Raw genomic sequence first — 26,855 nt, 5'->3', positions numbered from 1 at the left:
ATTTAATACACATTAAACTTACAAACATAGATGTAAAAAGCGCATGTAGTAAAAATCCCCATTAGGCATTCACAGCAAGGAAGTCCAGGTAGAAAACCCTGATGGCTCTGGGTCAGCTGGTGAATCAGGCTCCGGAACCGGACTCCAACACCTGGACTTTCAGTGTAGCAGCAGCCTTGGTCTGGGGCAATACCAACGGGAGAGCAGCACGCTTAACGCGTTTCGGATCAGTGTCCTTCGTCAGAAGCGTAACTGTCTGCTCTTCCAGCTCCCTATAAATACCCTAAGCTAATACACAATGTCACCTGTTCTCTATTGCCGCTAATCGGCTTTGTCGGCGCCGGTGTAGTCCCGTCACTATAACCGGATCCAAGATGGCCGTGCGTTCCATACGGCCGGAAATCGTCATCCAGATCCCGGACTCCATTGGCTGTGCGTTCCACTTCGGCACAAATGGTTATATGCGACGTTTCTAGTTGATCTTATGCATCATCATTATGCGGCTTATGCGTTCCAGGACGCATGTATATAGATGATGATTGCGTTCCACGCTTAAATTAGTTGTAAACGTACCTCAAAGATAAAAACAGTTTTAAAAAAGGCACGAATATACATGACAACATTAAAAGAATTTATTAATGAAGATAGGAATGCCATAATATGCACAAGGAGTATATGCATTAAAAAGTTAAGTCAGAAAACACTTTAATTCAAAATCCCCATTTAATCCCCTGGGGACAAGGGTACCCAAATGGTGGATCCATTTCATCTCCGTCTGTGATAATCTTTTTTCCACATTTTGTGTTTTCCAATGAGGCTGAATTTGTTGTATGCCCCAAAAATTGCTAATATTACACTCCTTAGACGTATGGCATTCCTTAAAATGAGAAGAGACAGTATGTGTGGACAGACCCTTTCTTATATTGTAAACATGTTCTGCTGCCCTCACTTTTAAGCTTCTAGTGGTTTTACCCACGTAAAAGAGACCACATGAACATTCCAAGACATAAATCACATTTCTTGAATGGCACGTGATAAATTCTTTTATTACAACTGGTTTATCATTGATTACCAAATTGGTAACCTTTCTATCCTTTGATTTTACAGTTCTACACATGAGGCAATCGCCACAGCGATGATAACCCTTTGTTCTAATACTTTGTCTCGGGTTTGTCTCCACATTACTCCTCACTAAGTGGTTCTGTAATGATGGGGCTTTTCTGTAAATAAATTTTGGTCTGTCAGGTATCACTCCACCTAATAAGGGGTCTTGTTTTAATAATTTCCAATTGGAACAAATAATTTTTTCTATGGCTTTATGTTTCGCATTATATTGGCTCACAAATGCCCATTGAAATTCGTTTTCTTTATCACCTTTTTCTTTTGGAGGTTTTAATTTCAGTAAATCAGTTCTCTCCATCTCTTTGACTCTCTCTCTAGTTTGATTTAACGAATCCTTTGAGTATCCCTTAGCCAGGAGTCTATCTGATAGGTCCTTCTGCTGCATTTCACATACAGCACCATCTGTACAGTTCCTCTTGATCCTAATATACTGGCTAAAGGGGATCGAATTTAACCAATTAGAGTGATGTTGACTTGACATGTCTATAAGACTATTAGAATCAGTGTTCTTTCTAAAGGTGCGAGTTTTTAAGGAACCGTTGTCTACATAGAGCTCAAGATCCAAAAATGTATTATTAGTTTGACTAATGTTGAAAGTTAGTTTTATCAACATATCATTGGAATTCAAAAGATTACAAAAGGAGGTCAAATCCTGTGTCTCTCCTCTCCAAACAAAAATAATATCGTCAATGAAACGATGCCAGAGCACCAGGCTCGACCCCAGCCACCATAAATGACCTGATCCTCCCAATAGGCCATAAAAAGGTTGGCATAGCTAGGGGCGAACCTGGTGCCCATGGCAGTTCCATTCTGTTGTAAATAAATGGTGCCTTCAAATATAAAATAATTATTAGTTAAAATGAACTTAATACTATTCAAAATAAATTCCTTCAAATCAGATCCTAAAGTACTTAAGTTTAAAAAGTAGGATACAGCAATTAATCCTTTCTCTTTATCTATTATAGTATAAAGAGTACCCACATCTGCTGTGGCTAAGTGGTCACCCTCACACCACTCATAATCGCCTAATTTACGTAAAATATCGCTGGTATCTTTTAAATAGGCTTTTGTTGTTTGAACTAGCGGTTGTAGGTAAAAGTCTATAAATGCTGATAGATTGCTAGTTATGCTGTTGCAGCCTGAGACGATTGGTCTCCCAGGGGGGTGGAGGGGGTCCTTGTGAATTTTCGGGAGGACATACAAAGATGGTATAGATGGATCTTTGATATTTAAATAATCAAATTCTGTCTGTGATATGACTTTCCGATCAAGGCCATTAGTAGTCAATTCTTTGAGTTCTTTCATTATCCTAGACGTGGGGTCATTTTTAAGTTTTCTATAAGTTATTTCATCACTCAATTGCCTTTGAATTTCACCAATATATGCCTCCCGGTCCATGAGGACCACTCCCCCACCCTTGTCTGCAGGTTTTATAATTATTGATGAGTCCTCTTTTAAGGTTTTCAATGCAATAAACTGTTTTTTATTCAGATTATTTTTATTACCTTTACCCTTGGAGTTCACCACCTTCTCAATTTCTTCTATTACTACTTTATTAAAAACATCAACACAACTTCCTTTACAGAATGTTGGATTAAAGGTTGATGGAGGTTTAAAACCTGTACCACTGCATTGGGTCTCAACAATTGGAGGATTGTCGTTAGAAGCTTTTCCAAGAAAAAAACGTTTTATACTCAATTTTCTTGTAAATTTTTGAACGTCCAAAAATAGATCAAAAGGTTTCGGCTGATACGTTGGAGCGAACTTTAGCCCCTTCTGTAACACCTGTATTTCTTGAGGGGTTAACTCCTTTTTAGATAAATTAAAGATTTTAGTTTCTACCTTGGATTTCTCCACTAGATCAACCTGAGTTATCTGTTGATCTGAAATAGCCCTGTCCTTTCTGGCTAGTTTATTTCTTTTATTGGTTCGATTTTTTCCAGCCCTCTTACCTCTATGGGTTCTTCGATATGTAATCAATTTCTGTTTCTCCCTGGGAGTTTTAAATCCCATTCTAAAAAAGAAGCATTTAAGTCATTGGGAGTCCTTGGATCATCACCTGACAGATTAGCATAACGGTTTGAAATAGGAGGGCTATATCTTTTTTCTACATTGTGGGGTTTGGTATATTTTCTATCTTCTCTGTTTTTCCATTGGAAATAATCACGATCACCATCTTGGTACCCTCTTTGTGAGGGTTTATTTGTACCTTGATGGTAATAATGATAATCGGTCTTAGTCTGATCTCTTCGATTAGTACGATTATTCGTACCAGCATTATAGGGTCTATAACTATTAACATATGTGTTTCTGTTTCCTGTTCTCTTTTTGTTCCTCCATGTGGGTGTTTTACCCATATGTAAATCAAACCTTTCAGGGGGTGGATTATCTAAATGTTTAGTAGATGTTTCTATTTTATTAGTTGGTTCTTCTTTATTAAGAAGAATGTCCCTTTGATATTTTTTGTTTTTCTTTTCCCTCAATTCTTTGGTGTTTTTTGTGATTTTTTGTAAAAGTTCTTTCTCATAAGCCTGGAAATCTTCAAGTTCTTTATATGGTTGTACTAAGGTGTGCAATTCATTAATCTCATGGTTTAACTGCTTTAGGATACCGCTCCTCTCCCTAATTATCAGCTCCATTAGGGATTTGGAGCATGCATCCAAAACAGTATTCCACTCAGATTTAAAACCTTCATTAACAGCCTCAAATGAAGGTGGTTTAATAATTTTCAAACCTTTCGGTATTAAATTCCCGATTAGGGAAATGGGTTTAGAAGGGAACCGCACCAGTACAAACAATAATGTATAAACAATTAGTAACCTCTGAAAAACTGAATTTAAATAGAATTTCTTCTGTATATGGCAAGTAAAGGTGTAGTAGGAATTATTCCCAACACCAAAGTTGCTTTCAGTGGTGCTCCCTAGAGTCAGAGAGTATCAAGTACCAAAAAATAACCAAAGAAGGTTCAAAGAAAAGGACTCTTTTGTGGGAGCACTCTTGATTCAGAGGAAAATATTAAACTTAGTAAATTTTCAAAATGACAAATAAATTAGCATAAGTCAAATCCTAGGAGTAAATGTGTGTGAAATACATGGCTATGCGAATTATTGATAATAATAATGAATATCCGTGATATTAAATTCACGATTGCTGAGTTGCCGGAGAGTAGAGTTCTGTGATGCCTATGCCGAAAAGAATCTGCATTTATTGAAATAAATGACCATCATTCATACTGCTAATATCCATTAAGGATTATATAGGTGCAGAAAATAAAATCATTGGTCATGCAGATCCCAATATGACATAAAGTTGAGTGCCACTGTGTCCAATAGTCAACGTTTTTTTTGCAGTACCAGAGTGTTCAAAGGAGGTCTCCCTTCCTTGTACTAACCCGGCCTTTCACTGCTTAGCTTCCAAGTTCGGAAGAGATTGGGCATCTCCAGTGAAGTATGACCGCAAATGTTGGACTTTCCTCCTAGGTCACTCCAAATATATGTCAACTAGTAGCTGTATGTTAGGAATGGAAATAGCAAGTGATTCGTAACAAATGTGTTACAAAGGAAAATTACATGCAATCAGCTAAATCATCAACACATGACACAATGGTCACAAGGGTTAATTACATCTGAATGACACGGCGGTCATGAGAATACATATAAATGATTATGAATAATCAGCAGATGCAAATGAGAACAGTCACAAACAGGGGAGGAGAAAATTAACGTATGCAATTATCCTAATAATCACCAGCTGGTTAATCAGCATAAGACACAGTGGTCATAGACAGAGATAATTATACATACACCTCCTAATTAAGTGACTGAGTTTTGTTGATTGACCTATAATTAGCTGAAAGGACAAATATGTGGCACGGCGGCCATATAGAAAAAATTGTATGCATGTAATGATACAATAATCACCTAATTAATTGGTATATGACACAATGGTCACCAAAAGGATGAGTATAAGCATTATTCCTTCATTATACAGCATGTGATATTGAAATCACAGAAGACATTTAATTAAGGATAATGAATGTGGGAAATTTACAGATGCCACATTTGATTACTAAATAGTTATCCTTATGTAATTTCTTGGCTCAGAGCAAATTATATCTGACAGACGGGCGGTATGACAGCAAACAAGCAAAATAAGTGAAGCAGCGGGTTATAATTTCACCTGCAATATCTATAAATTAATTTTACAGAAAAGAAAGGAAAAATAACAAATAAGGGAAAAAATAATGAAAAAAATAATAATAACTGAAAATATCAGATTTAAAGTATTGCAGTTAGGTACTGAAAGAGTAGAGAGATTTTCTCAGTGTCGTTTATACGATACCAGTACTGTCATTAATGGAGTAATTCCGTGTGAGGCTGTGTGGAAGCTCCAGGGATTGCAGCGGCGTGTGTCCGTGTAGACGCTCCTGATGAGCGATGGTTAGGTGCCGTTGCTATGGGGATGCTTCTGAAATCACTGCCGCGTCTGTCCGTGGTCTCTCCGAGGAGAGCGATAGCTGAGGCCGTTGCCTAGCAGAAGGTCTGAGCGCTCCGGCTGGCGCGGTCACGTGTGCGCATCACGTGACCGCGCCAGCCGGAGCGCTCAGACCTTCTGCTAGGCAACGGCCTCAGCTATCGCTCTCCTCGGAGAGACCACGGACAGACGCGGCAGTGATTTCAGAAGCATCCCCATAGCAACGGCACCTAACCATCGCTCATCAGGAGCGTCTACACGGACACACGCCGCTGCAATCCCTGGAGCTTCCACACAGCCTCACACGGAATTACTCCATTAATGACAGTACTGGTATCGTATAAACGACACTGAGAAAATCTCTCTACTCTTTCAGTACCTAACTGCAATACTTTAAATCTGATATTTTCAGTTATTATTATTTTTTTCATTATTTTTTCCCTTATTTGTTATTTTTCCTTTCTTTTCTGTAAAATTAATTTATAGATATTGCAGGTGAAATTATAACCCGCTGCTTCACTTATTTTGCTTGTTTGCTGTCATACCGCCCGTCTGTCAGATATAATTTGCTCTGAGCCAAGAAATTACATAAGGATAACTATTTAGTAATCAAATGTGGCATCTGTAAATTTCCCACATTCATTATCCTTAATTAAATGTCTTCTGTGATTTCAATATCACATGCTGTATAATGAAGGAATAATGCTTATACTCATCCTTTTGGTGACCATTGTGTCATATACCAATTAATTAGGTGATTATTGTATCATTACATGCATACAATTTTTTCTATATGGCCGCCGTGCCACATATTTGTCCTTTCAGCTAATTATAGGTCAATCAACAAAACTCAGTCACTTAATTAGGAGGTGTATGTATAATTATCTCTGTCTATGACCACTGTGTCTTATGCTGATTAACCAGCTGGTGATTATTAGGATAATTGCATACGTTAATTTTCTCCTCCCCTGTTTGTGACTGTTCTCATTTGCATCTGCTGATTATTCATAATCATTTATATGTATTCTCATGACCGCCGTGTCATTCAGATGTAATTAACCCTTGTGACCATTGTGTCATGTGTTGATGATTTAGCTGATTGCATGTAATTTTCCTTTGTAACACATTTGTTACGAATCACTTGCTATTTCCATTCCTAACATACAGCTACTAGTTGACATATATTTGGAGTGACCTAGGAGGAAAGTCCAACATTTGCGGTCATACTTCACTGGAGATGCCCAATCTCTTCCGAACTTGGAAGCTAAGCAGTGAAAGGCCGGGTTAGTACAAGGAAGGGAGACCTCCTTTGAACACTCTGGTACTGCAAAAAAACGTTGACTATTGGACACAGTGGCACTCAACTTTATGTCATATTGGGATCTGCATGACCAATGATTTTATTTTCTGCACCTATATAATCCTTAATGGATATTAGCAGTATGAATGATGGTCATTTATTTCAATAAATGCAGATTCTTTTCGGCATAGGCATCACAGAACTCTACTCTCCGGCAACTCAGCAATCGTGAATTTAATATCACGGATATTCATTATTATTATCAATAATTCGCATAGCCATGTATTTCACACACATTTACTCCTAGGATTTGACTTATGCTAATTTATTTGTCATTTTGAAAATTTACTAAGTTTAATATTTTCCTCTGAATCAAGAGTGCTCCCACAAAAGAGTCCTTTTCTTTGAACCTTCTTTGGTTATTTTTTGGTACTTGGTATTAAATTCCCCTCTAGATATTTTTCCAATGCAGTCACCTCCCACCATATTTTATTTTCTTTTATCATTGTATTCTCAAGCCTACGGAAAACTGAACTTAAATCTCCATCAAATAAATCTACAACATTAGGGGTTTGTTTAAAGACATTCTTAATTAAATCATTACGATTTTCTCTATAGGTAAACATAGTTGCAGCAAGAAACTCACAAACAAAGGGATATTTGTAGCACAATGGAAAAAATGTGTTTGAGAGACAATCTGCGCAGACAATTTGTGATGCAGCTATAATCAAAATTCTAAAAGTGCATCCCCATAGCACTAAAGGAATCAATAGTATATATAGAAATAAGAAATTGATCACCAGCGCTCCACAAGTAACCCACGTCACCCAATTAATTCACCACTTTATAGTGAGTAAAAGAAAGATAATACCAATTGTAGATGTCTCATTCACATCAACAGCAGCTGATTCATTAACTCTTTCTTTACAGAACCTGTAAGAGACCGTGTCCACCTTCATATAACACCGAGCTACCTTAGCTCATAAAGGGGTACACAGATTTAGAAGTAATATAGTGCAAATTATCCTTTGGTTTTAAAGCATGGATTTAATACACATTAAACTTACAAACATAGATGTAAAAAGCGCATGTAGTAAAAATCCCCATTAGGCATTCACAGCAAGGAAGTCCAGGTAGAAAACCCTGATGGCTCTGGGTCAGCTGGTGAATCAGGCTCCGGAACCGGACTCCAACACCTGGACTTTCAGTGTAGCAGCAGCCTTGGTCTGGGGCAATACCAACGGGAGAGCAGCACGCTTAACGCGTTTCGGATCAGTGTCCTTCGTCAGAAGCGTAACTGTCTGCTCTTCCAGCTCCCTATAAATACCCTAAGCTAATACACAATGTCACCTGTTCTCTATTGCCGCTAATCGGCTTTGTCGGCGCCGGTGTAGTCCCGTCACTATAACCGGATCCAAGATGGCCGTGCGTTCCATACGGCCGGAAATCGTCATCCAGATCCCGGACTCCATTGGCTGTGCGTTCCACTTCGGCACAAATGGTTATATGCAACGTTTCTAGTTGATCTTATGCATCATCATTATGCGGCTTATGCGTTCCAGGACGCATGTATATAGATGATGATTGCGTTCCACGCTTAAATTAGTTGTAAACGTACCTCAAAGATAAAAACAGTTTTAAAAAAGGCACGAATATACATGACAACATTAAAAGAATTTATTAATGAAGATAGGAATGCCATAATATGCACAAGGAGTATATGCATTAAAAAGTTAAGTCAGAAAACACTTTAATTCAAAATCCCCATTTAATCCCCTGGGGACAAGGGTACCCAAATGGTGGATCCATTTCATCTCCGTCTGTGATAATCTTTTTTCCACATTTTGTGTTTTCCAATGAGGCTGAATTTGTTGTATGCCCCAAAAATTGCTAATATTACACTCCTTAGACGTATGGCATTCCTTAAAATGAGAAGAGACAGTATGTGTGGACAGACCCTTTCTTATATTGTAAACATGTTCTGCTGCCCTCACTTTTAAGCTTCTAGTGGTTTTACCCACGTAAAAGAGACCACATGAACATTCCAAGACATAAATCACATTTCTTGAATGGCACGTGATAAATTATTTTATTACAACTGGTTTATCATTGATTACCAAATTGGTAACCTTTCTATCCTTTGATTTTACAGTTCTACACATGAGGCAATCGCCACAGCGATGATAACCCTTTGTTCTAATACTTTGTCTCGGGTTTGTCTCCACATTACTCCTCACTAAGTGGTTCTGTAATGATGGGGCTTTTCTGTAAATAAATGTTGGTCTGTCAGGTATCACTCCACCTAATAAGGGGTCTTGTTTTAATAATTTCCAATTGGAACAAATAATTTTTTCTATGGCTTTATGTTTCGCATTATATTGGCTCACAAATGCCCATTGAAATTCGTTTTCTTTATCACCTTTTTCTTTTGGAGGTTTTAATTTCAGTAAATCAGTTCTCTCCATCTCTTTGACTCTCTCTCTAGTTTGATTTAACGAATCCTTTGAGTATCCCTTAGCCAGGAGTCTATCTGATAGGTCCTTCTGCTGCATTTCACATACAGCACCATCTGTACAGTTCCTCTTGATCCTAATATACTGGCTAAAGGGGATCGAATTTAACCAATTAGAGTGATGTTGACTTGACATGTCTATAAGACTATTAGAATCAGTGTTCTTTCTAAAGGTGCGAGTTTTTAAGGAACCGTTGTCTACATAGAGCTCAAGATCCAAAAATGTATTATTAGTTTGACTAATGTTGAAAGTTAGTTTTATCAACATATCATTGGAATTCAAAAGATTACAAAAGGAGGTCAAATCCTGTGTCTCTCCTCTCCAAACAAAAATAATATCGTCAATGAAACGATTTGAATTAAAGTGTTTTCTGACTTAACTTTTTAATGCATATACTCCTTGTGCATATTATGGCATTCCTATATTCATTAATAAATTCTTTTAATGTTGTCATGTATATTCGTGCCTTTTTTAAAACTGTTTTTATCTTTGAGGTACGTTTACAACTAATTTAAGCGTGGAACGCAATCATCATCTATATACATGCGTCCTGGAACGCATAAGCCGCATAATGATGATGCATAAGATCAACTAGAAACGTCGCATATAACCATTTGTGCCGAAGTGGAACGCACAGCCAATGGAGTCCGGGATCTGGATGACGATTTCCGGCCGTATGGAACGCACGGCCATCTTGGATCCGGTTATAGTGACGGGACTACACCGGCGCCGACAAAGCCGATTAGCGGCAATAGAGAACAGGTGACATTGTGTATTAGCTTAGGGTATTTATAGGGAGCTGGAAGAGCAGACAGTTACGCTTCTGACGAAGGACACTGATCCGAAACGCGTTAAGCGTGCTGCTCTCCCGTTGGTATTGCCCCAGACCAAGGCTGCTGCTACACTGAAAGTCCAGGTGTTGGAGTCCGGTTCCGGAGCCTGATTCACCAGCTGACCCAGAGCCATCAGGGTTTTCTACCTGGACTTCCTTGCTGTGAATGCCTAATGGGGATTTTTACTACATGCGCTTTTTACATCTATGTTTGTAAGTTTAATGTGTATTAAATCCATGCTTTAAAACCAAAGGATAATTTGCACTATATTACTTCTAAATCTGTGTACCCCTTTATGAGCTAAGGTAGCTCGGTGTTATATGAAGGTGGACACGGTCTCTTACAGGTTCTGTAAAGAAAGAGTTAATGAATCAGCTGCTGTTGATGTGAATGAGACATCTACAATTGGTATTATCTTTCTTTTACTCACTATAAAGTGGTGAATTAATTGGGTGACGTGGGTTACTTGTGGAGCGCTGGTGATCAATTTCTTATTTCTATATATACTATTGATTCCTTTAGTGCTATGGGGATGCACTTTTAGAATTTTGATTATAGCTGCATCACAAATTGTCTGCGCAGATTGTCTCTCAAACACATTTTTTCCATTGTGCTACAAATATCCCTTTGTTTGTGAGTTTCTTGCTGCAACTATGTTTACCTATAGAGAAAATCGTAATGATTTAATTAAGAATGTCTTTAAACAAACCCCTAATGTTGTAGATTTATTTGATGGAGATTTAAGTTCAGTTTTCCGTAGGCTTGAGAATACAATGATAAAAGAAAATAAAATATGGTGGGAGGTGACTGCATTGGAAAAATATCTAGAGGGGAATTTAATACCGAAAGGTTTGAAAATTATTAAACCACCTTCATTTGAGGCTGTTAATGAAGGTTTTAAATCTGAGTGGAATACTGTTTTGGATGCATGCTCCAAATCCCTAATGGAGCTGATAATTAGGGAGAGGAGCGGTATCCTAAAGCAGTTAAACCATGAGATTAATGAATTGCACACCTTAGTACAACCATATAAAGAACTTGAAGATTTCCAGGCTTATGAGAAAGAACTTTTACAAAAAATCACAAAAAACACCAAAGAATTGAGGGAAAAGAAAAACAAAAAATATCAAAGGGACATTCTTCTTAATAAAGAAGAACCAACTAATAAAATAGAAACATCTACTAAACATTTAGATAATCCACCCCCTGAAAGGTTTGATTTACGTATGGGTAAAACACCCACATGGAGGAACAAAAAGAGAACAGGAAACAGAAACACATATGTTAATAGTTATAGACCCTATAATGCTGGTACGAATAATCGTACTAATCGAAGAGATCAGACTAAGACCGATTATCATTATTACCATCAAGGTACAAATAAACCCTCACAAAGAGGGTACCAAGATGGTGATCGTGATTATTTCCAATGGAAAAACAGAGAAGATAGAAAATATACCAAACCCCACAATGTAGAAAAAAGATATAGCCCTCCTATTTCAAACCGTTATGCTAATCTGTCAGGTGATGATCCAAGGACTCCCAATGACTTAAATGCTTCTTTTTTAGAATGGGATTTAAAACTCCCAGGGAGAAACAGAAATTGATTACATATCGAAGAACCCATAGAGGTAAGAGGGCTGGAAAAAATCGAACCAATAAAAGAAATAAACTAGCCAGAAAGGACAGGGCTATTTCAGATCAACAGATAACTCAGGTTGATCTAGTGGAGAAATCCAAGGTAGAAACTAAAATCTTTAATTTATCTAAAAAGGAGTTAACCCCTCAAGAAATACAGGTGTTACAGAAGGGGCTAAAGTTCGCTCCAACGTATCAGCCGAAACCTTTTGATCTATTTTTGGACGTTCAAAAATTTACAAGAAAATTGAGTATAAAACGTTTTTTTTTCTTGGAAAAGCTTCTAACGACAATCCTCCAATTGTTGAGACCCAATGCAGTGGTACAGGTTTTAAACCTCCATCAACCTTTAATCCAACATTCTGTAAAGGAAGTTGTGTTGATGTTTTTAATAAAGTAGTAATAGAAGAAATTGAGAAGGTGGTGAACTCCAAGGGTAAAGGTAATAAAAATAATCTGAATAAAAAACAGTTTATTGCATTGAAAACCTTAAAAGAGGACTCATCAATAATTATAAAACCTGCAGACAAGGGTGGGGGAGTGGTCCTCACGGACCGGGAGGCATATATTGGTGAAATTCAAAGGCAATTGAGTGATGAAATAACTTATAGAAAACTTAAAAATGACCCCACGTCTAGGATAATGAAAGAACTCAAAGAATTGACTACTAATGGCCTTGATCGGAAAGTCATATCACAGACAGAATTTGATTATTTAAATATCAAAGATCCATCTATACCATCTTTGTATGTCCTCCCGAAAATTCACAAGGACCCCCTCCACCCCCCTGGGAGACCAATCGTCTCAGGCTGCAACAGCATAACTAGCAATCTATCAGCATTTATAGACTTTTACCTACAACCGCTAGTTCAAACAACAAAAGCCTATTTAAAAGATACCAGCGATATTTTACGTAAATTAGGCGATTATGAGTGGTGTGAGGGTGACCACTTAGCCACAGCAGATGTGGGTACTCTTTATACTATAATAGATAAAGAGAAAGGATTAATTGCTGTATCCTACTTTTTAAACTTAAGTACTTTAGGATCTGATTTGAAGGAATTTATTTTGAATAGTATTAAGTTCATTTTAACTAATAATTATTTTATATTTGAAGGCACCATTTATTTACAACAGAATGGAACTGCCATGGGCACCAGGTTCGCCCCTAGCTATGCCAACCTTTTTATGGCCTATTGGGAGGATCAGGTCATTTATGGTGGCGAGTGGCTGGGGTCGAGCCTGGTGCTCTGGCATCGTTTCATTGACGATATTATTTTTGTTTGGAGAGGAGAGACACAGGATTTGACCTCCTTTTGTAATCTTTTGAATTCCAATGATATGTTGATAAAACTAACTTTCAACATTAGTCAAACTAATAATACATTTTTGGATCTTGAGCTCTATGTAGACAACGGTTCCTTAAAAACTCGCACCTTTAGAAAGAACACTGATTCTAATAGTCTTATAGACATGTCAAGTCAACATCACTCTAATTGGTTAAATTCGATCCCCTTTAGCCAGTATATTAGGATCAAGAGGAACTGTACAGATGGTGCTGTATGTGAAATGCAGCAGAAGGACCTATCAGATAGACTCCTGGCTAAGGGATACTCAAAGGATTCGTTAAATCAAACTAGAGAGAGAGTCAAAGAGATGGAGAGAACTGATTTACTGAAATTAAAACCTCCAAAAGAAAAAGGTGATAAAGAAAACGAATTTCAATGGGCATTTGTGAGCCAATATAATGCGAAACATAAAGCCATAGAAAAAATTATTTGTTCCAATTGGAAATTATTAAAACAAGACCCCTTATTAGGTGGAGTGATACCTGACAGACCAAAATTTATTTACAGAAAAGCCCCATCATTACAGAACCACTTAGTGAGGAGTAATGTGGAGACAAACCCGAGACAAAGTATTAGAACAAAGGGTTATCATCGCTGTGGCGATTGCCTCATGTGTAAAACTGTAAAATCAAAGGATAGAAAGGTTACCAATTTGGTAATCAATGATAAACCAGTTGTAATAAAAGAATTTATCACGTGCCATTCAAGAAATGTGATTTATGTCTTGGAATGTTCATGTGGTCTCTTTTACGTGGGTAAAACCACTAGAAGCTTAAAAGTGAGGGCAGCAGAACATGTTTACAATATAAGAAAGGGTCTGTCCACACATACTGTCTCTTCTCATTTTAAGGAATGCCATACGTCTAAGGAGTGTAATATTAGCAATTTTTGGGGCATACAACAAATTCAGCCTCATTGGAAAACACAAAATGTGGAAAAAAGATTATCACAGACGGAGATGAAATGGATCCGCCATTTGGGTACCCTTGTCCCCAGGGGATTAAATGGGGATTTTGAATTAAAGTGTTTTCTGACTTAACTTTTTAATGCATATACTCCTTGTGCATATTATGGCATTCCTATCTTCATTAATAAATTCTTTTAATGTTGTCATGTATATTCGTGCCTTTTTTAAAACTGTTTTTATCTTTGAGGTACGTTTACAACTAATTTAAGCGTGGAACGCAATCATCATCTATATACATTCGTCCTGGAACGCATAAGCCGCATAATGATGATGCATAAGATCAACTAGAAACGTCGCATATAACCATTTGTGCCGAAGTGGAACGCACAGCCAATGGAGTCCGGGATCTGGATGACGATTTCCGGCCGTATGGAACGCACGGCCATCTTGGATCCGGTTATAGTGACGGGACTACACCGGCGCCGACAAAGCCGATTAGCGGCAATAGAGAACAGGTGACATTGTGTATTAGCTTAGGGTATTTATAGGGAGCTGGAAGAGCAGACAGTTACGCTTCTGACGAAGGACACTGATCCGAAACGCGTTAAGCGTGCTGCTCTCCCGTTGGTATTGCCCCAGACCAAGGCTGCTGCTACACTGAAAGTCCAGGTGTTGGAGTCCGGTTCCGGAGCCTGATTCACCAGCTGACCCAGAGCCATCAGGGTTTTCTACCTGGACTTCCTTGCTGTGAATGCCTAATGGGGATTTTTACTACATGCGCTTTTTACATCTATGTTTGTAAGTTTAATGTGTATTAAATCCATGCTTTAAAACCAAAGGATAATTTGCACTATATTACTTCTAAATCTGTGTACCCCTTTATGAGCTAAGGTAGCTCGGTGTTATATGAAGGTGGACACGGTCTCTTACAGGTTCTGTAAAGAAAGAGTTAATGAATCAGCTGCTGTTGATGTGAATGAGACATCTACAATTGGTATTATCTTTCTTTTACTCACTATAAAGTGGTGAATTAATTGGGTGACGTGGGTTACTTGTGGAGCGCTGGTGATCAATTTCTTATTTCTATATATACTATTGATTCCTTTAGTGCTATGGGGATGCACTTTTAGAATTTTGATTATAGCTGCATCACAAATTGTCTGCGCAGATTGTCTCTCAAACACATTTTTTCCATTGTAATAAACAACGTTGTTTATTAAACTTTACATCGCGTGCTTGAAATTTCTTCCATTTACAGCAATAGAAACAAAGAACAAAACGTTGTTTTATAAATCATAAGCAGATTTTATTGATATATATAACACGGTAAAGACACATTTAAAACATTACATAAAATATTATTGACATAAGTTAAACATTGTGGCGCAAAATGCCAACACAAAATACAGTGTATAAAAATATTATAAATTAGTTATATGTTATAGTTTCAGCCACTGTGAATCCTGAAATAGATTTACGGATCTTTTCCTAGGCAGTAAGTAACCGTGCGGCGTTGTTAACCCTGGGGGACTTAAAACATTTATTCGACCTTTGTTAAGGGTTTGTAGCGACATGGGCGATGTCACAGCGCCATCAGAGTCCTCCTGCTTCTCAGCTTTTAAGCGTTCTAAGCACATTCTATTTGCAGTATTGGCTATGACGGTTGAGGGAATATTTAATTCAGACATAGCCCGCATAAATTCAGGCCACCCGTTCGGTATATTACGGCTCAACACACTGTGGCTTTGCGTGATGCTTCTTATTAAATCTAACATGTTGGAACCTGGCACAGCGATGCCTTTGTACAGAAACTCCCCTTTACTGTTCCAGTCAGTGATGTGTTTAGAGCATGTCATTTTACTCAATAGTATTTCACAGTTTTTTTTATACCGGGCATTAACACCGCTCAAAAGCTCATCATAAACAGCATCGGGCGCAACAGGTTGTGTCGTGTTATTTGATTCATCAACAGATTTTGCAACGGGGGATAAAAGAGCTAAAGTTGACATTTCACTATCAGCCTGTTTACTCAACACCAGATATCTCTGCAACAACATTGTATATCGCTTTGCTTTTTCATATTCTGATAAATCATTATTCTGTAGTATTTTCACGATCTCTACATCTAGACCGTGCGTTGCTGTTTTACGTATGTCGTCGCTGTTCGGTTTGTTATGTAAACGGTCTATCTGATTCTGAGGCACCAGATACATTTTCTCAGCGTACTCCATCAGCGATTAGACAATAGTCCTGTAATTAGCGGTATAGCAAAACCAAGCAGCGAACCGATAAAACCACCCGACTGTTTAACCAACCTCTTCTTTTTTCCAATGGCACATTTCTTATTACAAAGTGATTTTATAAGCTCTCGCTTCTTTTTCAGGTAGTTCAACTGTCGTTGAGACAGCGGTATTTTACCTTTAAGCGTGTTGAGCGCTATCTCACAAATAGCCGTGACTAAATCGTTTGAAGCGTTGGATAAAATAGCGTTTCTTTGGGTTGGTGTTGCTTAAATTAACGTTTTTAAAAGCACCCAATTACGTCTTGTCCGTCCCGACATGTTCACCGTTGTTAGAATGACAACAAATGACTAAAGGTTGTACGGTTATAGCTTTATAGAACCACGCTTCTTAATGACAAAAGCGACAGGTGTGTCTGGTGGGAATAAGCTGCTTCGTAAACGATAATCGTCAACAGTGTTGTTTCTTAAATCAACCAGTAAATACCCATAAGGGGCAGCCGTCGCGGATTCATTGGATTCGAGAAAAAAACGATGTTTCGATGGGTACATTTGTCTAGCCAGAATGCCCACCTGCATTTTATCCCTGGGGTTTTTGAACAGGACCATATATTTTGTGTTTAAATGTATAGTTCTGCTCTTTTTACCTTGACAAAATATGTTTTGGACAAGGTACAGGATACTGAGATTACGATGGTGTACATACTTTGTGAAAGCTTTCTCAACCTCAGAATTATTACTTGCTGCGTCCACCAGATCATCAATCACTGTTAAATTAATCTTATCAGGGGGAAAAAGTTGATCATCGCTAAAAGACTCTGGTAAACCCTCTATAAAACGCGTACCGGGGTAATCACACAGAAGTTGGTCGTATATAGGCTGCCAACAGGTTAAAACCAAACAACATTATCAGGTACATGAGTCATATGTGTTGCAGCGTGCTGCAACAGCGTTTTCACAAAATAACTTTTACCCGAATTGGACGGACCCGCTAAAATACATGAGAAAGGGTGCTGAAATCTGGTGTCCATCTTAATAGCCGAACGGCAGTGTTGTGAAGTTGTCCGTAAGAGACCGTTTAGTATAAACACACCTTTGCGTCTTCTGCAAAGTACGCGTCTCTATCTGCCAGCACTTTTTCACACGTACTATACCGGGTTGACGGATCACAACCTTTTTCTGGTCGTCGCCTTCGGGGTTTAAAGGATAATCTAAGACCAGTTCTTTCAGGCTGTCAAAGTTAACGTGCTGCGCATTATTGAGCGTTATACTGTTAACTTTTAAACAGGTCTTTCCGTTGTTTAGTCGATAGCCGTATGACTTGGGACCGGCTGAGACAAATTCTGTTATATGGGTGCCTGTGGGTAGTTCGCTGGTCAACTCGCCTAAATAATCACCCAATGGCGGGCTCCAGTCACCGGGTCTACTGACAAAAATTACAGAATCTGTGTCGTGATAAAGACATCTATCTTGTAATCTATACAGTAGTTTGTACAGTTCAACACGTGCATAAGCAGTTGTAAAGATGGCTATAGTTACATTTGAAATTGCGCCCCTTGTGTAATGGTCTTTGGCATACTTCCAATTTACCATAACGGTAACATCGTCAACAAAGTCCAAAGCGGACACATCATAGTACGGTAAGAACGCGTATTCAAAAAGTTTGTCGGGATCGGTCACTAGACACGTATTGGGCATGTTGCTACGTTGACCAAATTTACCCCATAAGGAATTTAAAAGCAATTTTGAAATTTGTCTTTTAGCGGGGTTGATTTTTATGTGATCGGGTCGTAAAGACACGCCTTTATTTTTTTGATAGGCGTGTATATACTCTTGGCGTTTCACGGCGTCTGTACACCAATCGCGATAACCAGAGGCCTCTTGTTTATCCCTGAGGTGCGTTTTAATGTATCCTGAAAACAATTTGTCAGATCTCTCATCAAAATGCCACACCTCATAGATTTTACACACCATGTACCCCATTTCTACAGCCAAGTTTAATTCCACGGTACACCATGTACCGATGAGTGCACGTTTTTCTGAATCATGAACGCACGGCTCAGTCTGTCCAGACTCGGCGCAAGTGCGACATAATGGAAACATTAACTTGCCGCCCATTTTAACCGGCAGAACCGGAAAGAATATACTACAAGGCGGGTAAACTTTAACCCTGGCAAAACTGAAATACTTTGTGACATCACCAAAATCCTTATAAATGATGTGTGGGTGCTGTATAGGATACGTTTTGGTTTTGTTAACAAAAGGGTACAGGCTGGTAAAGTCAAAATAGTGAATTTTTTCATCACAACCTGTTTTGTGATACAGCTTTATGGCGTTTGTGCGCCCGCCATAAAGAGCATCACGTGGCTCCAAGGGTTCGGGTAATTCTTTACCCTTCAGAAAAGCCTGTAGATCCGCATCAGACTCTAGCATAGACTTCCATTCACAACCCCAGATTTCACGTATCTGAAATCCACATCGTTTAAGGTAGTGCAACTTTACCTGCGTCTTGTGGTGTAATTGACCGTAGGTCGTTTTAGTCAGTTTGTTTTTATCATCGGCGTTGTAACAAGCACCACAGCCGTGATAAAAACAACCTTGGAATTCAAAAGCAGTGGGTGTGCCGTTAATCACGGCGTAACCATCCAGGCTGTATTTACCAACTTTCTTCTCGCCCCCTTGTAAAGCGTGTCTTATACTCACACCTACTTTGTGCTCTATGTACATTAACCACTGTATGGCTGGCGTTGAGTAACGCTTCTGAGTCTTGTGATAGTTATCACCCGGTACAAGGGCCAGTGTCTTTTCCTGTAAAAATTTACAACGGTACATGGATATGCAGACGGATGCCAACGTGACTAATTGAAAAGCCTCGATGTGACGTTTAACCACAACCTTTTTTCCCCCCCTTTATTAGAAACTCCTGTTCTGTCATGGCTATAACAGCCGATCTGAAAGCATCACAAGCTTTTTGTAATATTTTCACATCGTCTTTACAATATCGTATGAGCTCTTTTTGAAAGTTAAACGGTTTGTGTACACACTGTTTATACCAGGCTGTAAACTCAGATAATTCATCAGGCATCATGTATTGTGGACCAAAATACTCTATTGACGGCATAGCCCCTATGTAATTTTGGTTATCAGCTGTGTTAAAAAAATGTGGGAAATAACCTTTGGTACCGTCAAACCCCATCGCCTTTGGTAACTTGCTAAGCCGCATGGGTAAAAAATGTAAAGAGTCGATAAATCTTATCTTCAAATCTTTTACCGTGATGCACATTATGTTGCCGCCTCTAGATAATAATTCCATCTTTAATTTCTCCTTAATCAGCTGGCGCAGCACAAAATACGCATCATAGCGACCTGCATTATGGGCTATGAATGTGTAATGCGTAAATTTTGGTTTCGCCCCCGTTAATGTTAAAGCGTAACAGTAGTTTGGTATGTGCACACCCGTCTCCTGCATACACTCAAAATCATAAAAGATGTATTTCTTTGTGGGCTCTTCCGGCTTGATGGTTTGTATATAGCACAAATGGTTCGAAAACCCATCAACGAACACCTTACAAATGGGACACTTTAGGCCTCGGCAGTTATGATCTGTTCGCCGGTAGAGACAACACATGTTCAAGACAGGATATTTTGTGATCAAGAGCTAAAGCTTTGTGTAGCTCTAAATATTCGTTTGATCGACAAAATACCCTACACACCGATCACCTTAACGCAGTCACACCGTCATCAATACAATCCGGCCTGTGACAAGCCTTACAAAAGAAAAGACAATCGTGATTATTTCTATGATGATAAGCGCTATGACAACGGTTGCAATAATATCGGGCTCCAAGAAACGCTTTGATATCGAGTATCCCATAAAAGTGACAATCGTGATATAGCACAAACAGCGTGTCTTTGTAACGGCTGTCCGTACAGTAATATTTCCAATCGCCTTGATTATAATAGAGGAGATTGATCGAAACATTTAAATAATTTTCAAAAAATGCAACATCGCTAAAGCTGACCGCATTATCAAGCGGCAGATTCAAAGCTTTATGTAGTTGTATCGCTCTCTCCTGTATTACATGGTCATTTGCATTGTTACCTTTATCCAGAAGTTTACAGACGCTAGCTGCCAAACACAGGTTATTACCGATATTTCTGAAATCATGGAGATATCTTTTACGTTTATTAATTATTAAACTATAGGGTAAGCGGTGTAAACTTCTACCGGTCAACCCCCTTCCTGGGTCTGTTCCTAAAAATACTGATCACAAACCTTAAACCTGTGGATAATAAAAATTCAGCGTTACTTTGAAGCGCGTTTGTAATCTGGTTCAAAAAACTGGTAGCGTCTAATGTTTCTTGCGGCTTACGATGCGAATAGATGGCGTTGTGTAACCCACCCCCCTCCAATCTAAGCTGAACGCGGTCGGTAGGATCCACGCCCGCAAGGACGCCATCGAGCATGGCCTGTATAGCAGTATGAACGGCTCGAACTCCCTCTACAAATGATGTAACCCTGTCCAAATTAACAAACCGATAGTGGTTGTGGTACTCAACGGCTCTGAAATTCGGTCGTTGTCGTTCATAACTGTTAATTGCTTCTAAGTATACATGTTGCCGACCTTCGTCATTACCGGGTGACTCAACAGCGCGTGCCTCATTATATATGGGGCTTGCAATGCGCTCAATATTATCAGGCTGTGATTCGTCAATCAGTAATGCTTGGGGAGGCGATTGATCTAAATCTACATGCCTCACGCTCTGCTCCCCGCCTTCCACATGTTCCCTGTGCCGCTTGCGCTTTCTCAATCTGGTTAATGTTGTTACAGCCTGTTTCACCTTTGCACGTCGGAATAACTGTGAGATCTTGTATGTTACACAAGGTTTAATTCGTGGATTTTTTTTACAGGCATTTAAATTTAAAACACATTTCAAACCATTGCCTAACATGCCTAGTCACATCTCAGTTTCAATTATTTCTGCAAAATTATGTATGTTGGCTTTAATAAATTCAGTTGTCTTAAATAACCGATCTATGTATTTTGACATGACATTCATATACGTCTCAACAACTTCTTTAACAATGTCTTGTTTACATTTACCACCGTGGCTCACACCTTTAATGTGTTTTAACAAATATCCGGCTTTTACGCCCATGTTCTCAACATCTTCCCGTATCTTACCCAACAACGCGTAAAATTGTATTTCAGCGTCTTGGCCTAATTGTTCTGTATTTTGACTTCCATCAACTATGTCGGGCGCTATCCCGTGCACCGGTGCACAAGCATCTGCCGATGCGTGTACCACGGCTGTCGTTGTAAAAATATTGGGCATTGATGTTACCCAATCAACCGTTGTAGTATTACCAGGAATTCCTGCAACGGCTGATAATACTTCATCAGAACTATTCTGCGGTTCTTGTGTCATTGACTCTACACAGTGTGTAATAAGCTCTTGCCCATTTATGTCATCAATATCTGAAATCACAGGATTACCAGCTATGTGTCTTGTTTCTGTTTCAGAGCAATCCTGTGTATCAGGAATAGTGATTACATCGGATTGCGACAATTGCTTAACATTACTTCTTGAGTCAACATTTGATAACACACCAATGCCTGCTATGTGTCTTGTTTCTGTTTCAGAGCAACCCTGTGTATCGGGAATTGTGATTACAGCTGATTGCGACAATTGCTTAACATTACTTCTTGAGAGATGCAATGCCCTCTTAACCTTTACAGTCTTTGTATTACCAGCGACATCCCGGTCTGCAGTGTTAAATGATGTGTGTTTTGATGTTACAGCACCATCGTTACTTACGCTTGATACAGTTTGTAACGCGATCCTTCTCCGTTGCGGCGTATCATTTTCGGAATACGACAATTTTCTTTTAAGATCGGTAAATGCTGAATTATGACTTCTCTCATTCGTTCTTGGTCGAGCTGGCCTTCGTTTGTTCGGGTTGATACAGCCGTTATGCACCCCCATAACCGATGACCTAGCATGCTCCTTTAGGCTGTTATGTACAATCGATGGCGTTGCGAATTGATGGTTCTCCGTTTCAGTGGCGGTTGTGCGTTTTGATGTTTTCCCGCTTGTACTAGGCCTGTGTATTTGCGCGACTGTATCACGACCTACTGGTATCGTAGGATCATATCGTCTTCCTACAGCATCATCTGTAATACATATATTATAAAATAAATATAAACATCGATGCACGTAAATCAGCATTTAATCACTGCATAACAATATACCATATAACAGTGTTTGATTACACACCTGCTGTTGCGAATTGATGGTTCTCCGTTTCAGCGGCGGTTGTGCGTTTTGTTGTTTTCCTGCTTGTACTAGGCCTGTGTATTTGCGCGACTGTATCACGACCTACTGGTATCGTAGGATCATATCGTTTTGCTACAGCATCATCTGTAATACATATATTATAAAATAAATATAAACATTGATGCACGTAAATCAGCATTTAAATCACTGCATAACAATATACCATATAACAGTGTTTGATTACACACCTGCTGTTGCGAATTGATGGTTCTCCGTTTCAGCGGCGGTTGTGCGTTTTGTTGTTTTCCTGCTTGTACTAGGCCTGTGTATTTGCGCGACTGTATCACGACCTACTGGTATCGTAGGATCATATCGTTTTGCTACAGCATCATCTGTAATACATATATTATAAAATAAATATAAACATTGATGCACGTAAATCAGCATTTAAATCACTGCATAACAATATACCATATAACAGTGTTTGATTACACACCTGCGGTTGCGAATTGATGGTTCTCCGTTTCAGCGGCGGTTGTGCGTTTTGTTGTTTTCCCGCTTGTACTAGGCCTGTGTATTTGCGCGACTGTATCAAGACCTACTGGTATCGTAGGATCATACCGTCTTGCTACAGCATCATCTGTAATACATATATTATCAAATAAATATAAACATCGATGCACGTAAATCAGCATTTAAATCACTGCATAACAATATACCATATAACAGTGTTTGATTACACACCTGCTTTATATTCCGATGCACGTAAATTAACATTTAAATTACTGCATAACAATATACCATATAACAGTGTTTGATTACACACCTGCTTTATATTCGAATGTTTGAGCCCGGCCCCCTGTCGAGTGGGGGAAAAACGGTCGCTCATCAACCGCATTGCCGGTCTGTATAGCTGTGTTGTGACAATATTCAGGTTTGTTCAATATGTCCCGCAGAATACTGTCAGCCGTCACATCATCCATTTTTGTGGAATCTTTAGCCGGTGAAAAAATTAAAAATAAATATTACATATGGTATAAAATTAGAATAACATGAAAAAGAGTTATATTATTGAGAATATAAAGTGTGTACAGGTGACAACAAAACAGCACAACGGTACAAGGTTTATTTTTAATTCTTTAGCCGGTGGGAAAAAAATAAAAAAAAATACAGGCGTTTAACATAATTTATTTTTAATTTATTTTAAAATATAAATCTATTTAATTATTATTATTATTATTATTATTATTATAATAAGTTATTACATGTTACTCACAGGCAGGAGCCAATTTCAAAATATTAGTAAAATCTGGTATCATGCTGAAATCTGAACCAAACGGACTTTCTCCAACATCATCGAAATTCTCTGTGTTTGTGGTATCTGTCATTTAATTGTGAGAAATAAAAATGAGAAATTAATTTTTTTATTACTTATCAACGTTGTATCCAGACTGTTGTACGTTCATACTATTTAAACTTTAAAAAATAAGTAGAAATGAACAAATTGTAGACCTTGACTATAATTTTGTACTATTTAAACTTTTAAAAATAAATAAAAACGTGTCAATGGTATTTATAGACTTAGCTTACCATGGTTCATTTGATAACTTGGCCAATTAACATCTTCGGATCCGGATGTGCACATGACGTTATCTTTGTTGTTGATGTTCTGCATTGTCTGTCGCTGAACTAATAATGAAAATGAGATACGATTAATATCAGTGCTCTATTAAACGATGCACACATTAAATGATCGCGTACATTGAGACTATATTGAATTGCAGCTCGGATGCATTGTCAAAATGCGCCACTAGATGGCACTATTACCACATATTTAAACATCCTTCAGTGAGTCACAACTATACCTAATTAACAGCCATATTTGTAAAATAAAAAATATAACATTTGTATAATATGCATCTGCACGGCCTCCCTGCAACACAATCATTAGAGCCATAATGATAATAATAATAATAATAATAATAATAATAATAATAATAATAAAATAATAATAATAATAAATAATAATAATAATAATAATAATAATTTTAACCCCATCACAGCCCAAGCATTAGATCCATAATAATAATCATAATAATAACACTTACCATGATGCCTTTGCGTGTGTATAGCGATGTAACTTCAGTTGAAATTCCTTCTCAGAGCTGTGTCCCACTTCAGAGCTGTGTCCCATTCTTATAGTCATGGATGTGAGCCAAATGGCCCCCACCAATCTGTGGTATGCCGTCCCACATTTCCAAGATGCTGGGCAGGGTTTTTAAACATATAAACTTTGAGTGTATAATTTAGTCATTGTGATAATTCTTTTCAGTTACAATGAAAATATAATCTGTTAGCGGGTTCTTAAACGTCGTACTCAGCACTTCAAAAATATACCAAATACTTATATATATATATATATATATATATATATATATATATCTTTTTATTTAAAAGCACAATAGTTTAAAATTAAGATGTCATTTTGAGTCAATACATAGACCTGTAGGTGGTGCTTATGTTCTTTTGCAGAGATTAACACATTGTGTACATTAACAACCAGATGCTTTTGTTACAAGCATTGCTAGGATTTTTTAAACACATAAACTTTGGGTGTATAATTTAGTCATTGTGATAATTCTTTTCAGTTACAATGAAAATATAATCTGTTAGCAGGTTCATAAACGTTGTACTCAGCACATCAAAAATATACCAAATACTTATAATTTACACAGCTGTATTATGTGCCATTGTAGTACCCCAACTTCTTATGTCATGTATTCCCAACATTCATGTTGCTGATTCTATTTAAACTATTGTGCTTTTAAATAAAAAGCTATATATATATATTTAAAAGCACAATAGTTTAAAATTAAGATGTCATTTTGAGTCAATACATAGACCTGTAGGTGGTGCTAATGTTCTTTTGCAGAGATTAACACGTTGTGTACATTAATAACCAGGTGTTTTTGTTACAAGCGTGGTAGTTCGTAGATGTGAGGATTTTGAAATTGTGCGGTCACGGGTAGTCCGTAGATTTAAGGATTTTGAAATTGTGCTGTCATCATTAATCATGCATGGTAATTAAAATCAATATGCTTTTTAAATCAGTGCCATGTTTGATGCTTCCGTGCATCTAAGAAAATGGACATGGTCATTAGTCATTATGCTTTTTAAACCTGTACCATGTATGACATAGTGTGATTTTTAAATAGTACCATATGTGCTTGCTAGAATGTGTGAACTATAACACTGTAAAGTTTTGAAAGGGTACAGACTGGTAAAGTCAATTTTTTCATCACAAGCTGGTTTGTGATACAGCTTTATTGCGTATTCTGCAACTGGTGTTACGTGACACTCTTTTCAAAGCCATAATCTTTTAATACGGTTTAATATCGAACTCTATAAATTTTATATAAAAGCGATATCAAACACTATCATTTAATATTAAAGGGGGCGTGCCACTGGAGAAAGGGCTGGAGCGACTTTCACTTTGACAGAAAGGTGGTCTTTCTCTACTTACTTCATTTTATATTTTTGTTCTGAATTTCTCAATAAGAAACGTTTGGCCTAGGGGTGCCATGAATAAAATTCTGATACTCTAGGGCGCCGTGATTCTAAAAAGTTTGGGAACCACTGGCATAGAGGATCATCTGCAGGCTACTAAGTTTATTAGCAAAAGTCAGCATGGGTTTGTAAGGCACAGATCATGTCAAACCAACTTAAATTAGCTTCTACGAGGAAGTGAGCAAGAATCTTGAACAGGGAAAAGCAGTGGATGTGGTATATTTAGATTTTGCAAAAGCCTTCGATACAGTGCCTCACAGGAGACTGATCATCAAATTAAGGGAACTTGGCTTAGGATATACTATTTGTACATGAATAGGTAATTGGCTGGATAACAGAGTACAACGAGTAGTGGTCAATGGGATGTTCTCCAGCTGGGCACCAGTAGTCAGCGTAATACCACAAGGGTCCATACTTGGCCCGCTACTGTTCACTATATTTATCAATGATCTAGGAATAGGTCTGGAAAGCACAGTGTCAATCTTTGCAGTTGATAATAAACTGTGGAAGATAATTAATTCAGAAATAGATGAATAACAGTTCACAATGTCAAATTGAAATAAGGAAGGCAAGTAAAGTGCTTGCGTGCATTAAATGGGTCATTGAGACAAGGGACAAGGACGTAATCCTGCCGC

The 26,855-nt window shown here is 38.1% G+C and overlaps 1 protein-coding gene and 2 pseudogenes across 2 annotated transcripts in view; 1 reads left to right on the top strand and 2 right to left on the bottom strand.

The window, feature by feature from the left end:
* Positions 1–26,855, bottom strand: part of LOC134935989 (uncharacterized) — a 350,225-nt gene that overhangs the window by 92,286 nt on the left and 231,084 nt on the right. The window lies entirely within an intron of this gene.
* On the bottom strand, positions 4,464–4,583 carry LOC134937849 (5S ribosomal RNA; annotated as a pseudogene).
* LOC134937848 (5S ribosomal RNA) lies at positions 6,809–6,928 on the top strand (annotated as a pseudogene).

The sequence above is a fragment of the Pseudophryne corroboree genome, chromosome 6 (assembly GCF_028390025.1).
Source record: "Pseudophryne corroboree isolate aPseCor3 chromosome 6, aPseCor3.hap2, whole genome shotgun sequence".
NCBI lineage: Eukaryota > Metazoa > Chordata > Amphibia > Anura > Myobatrachidae > Pseudophryne > Pseudophryne corroboree.
This window is presented reverse-complemented; position numbering and strand designations above follow the sequence as displayed.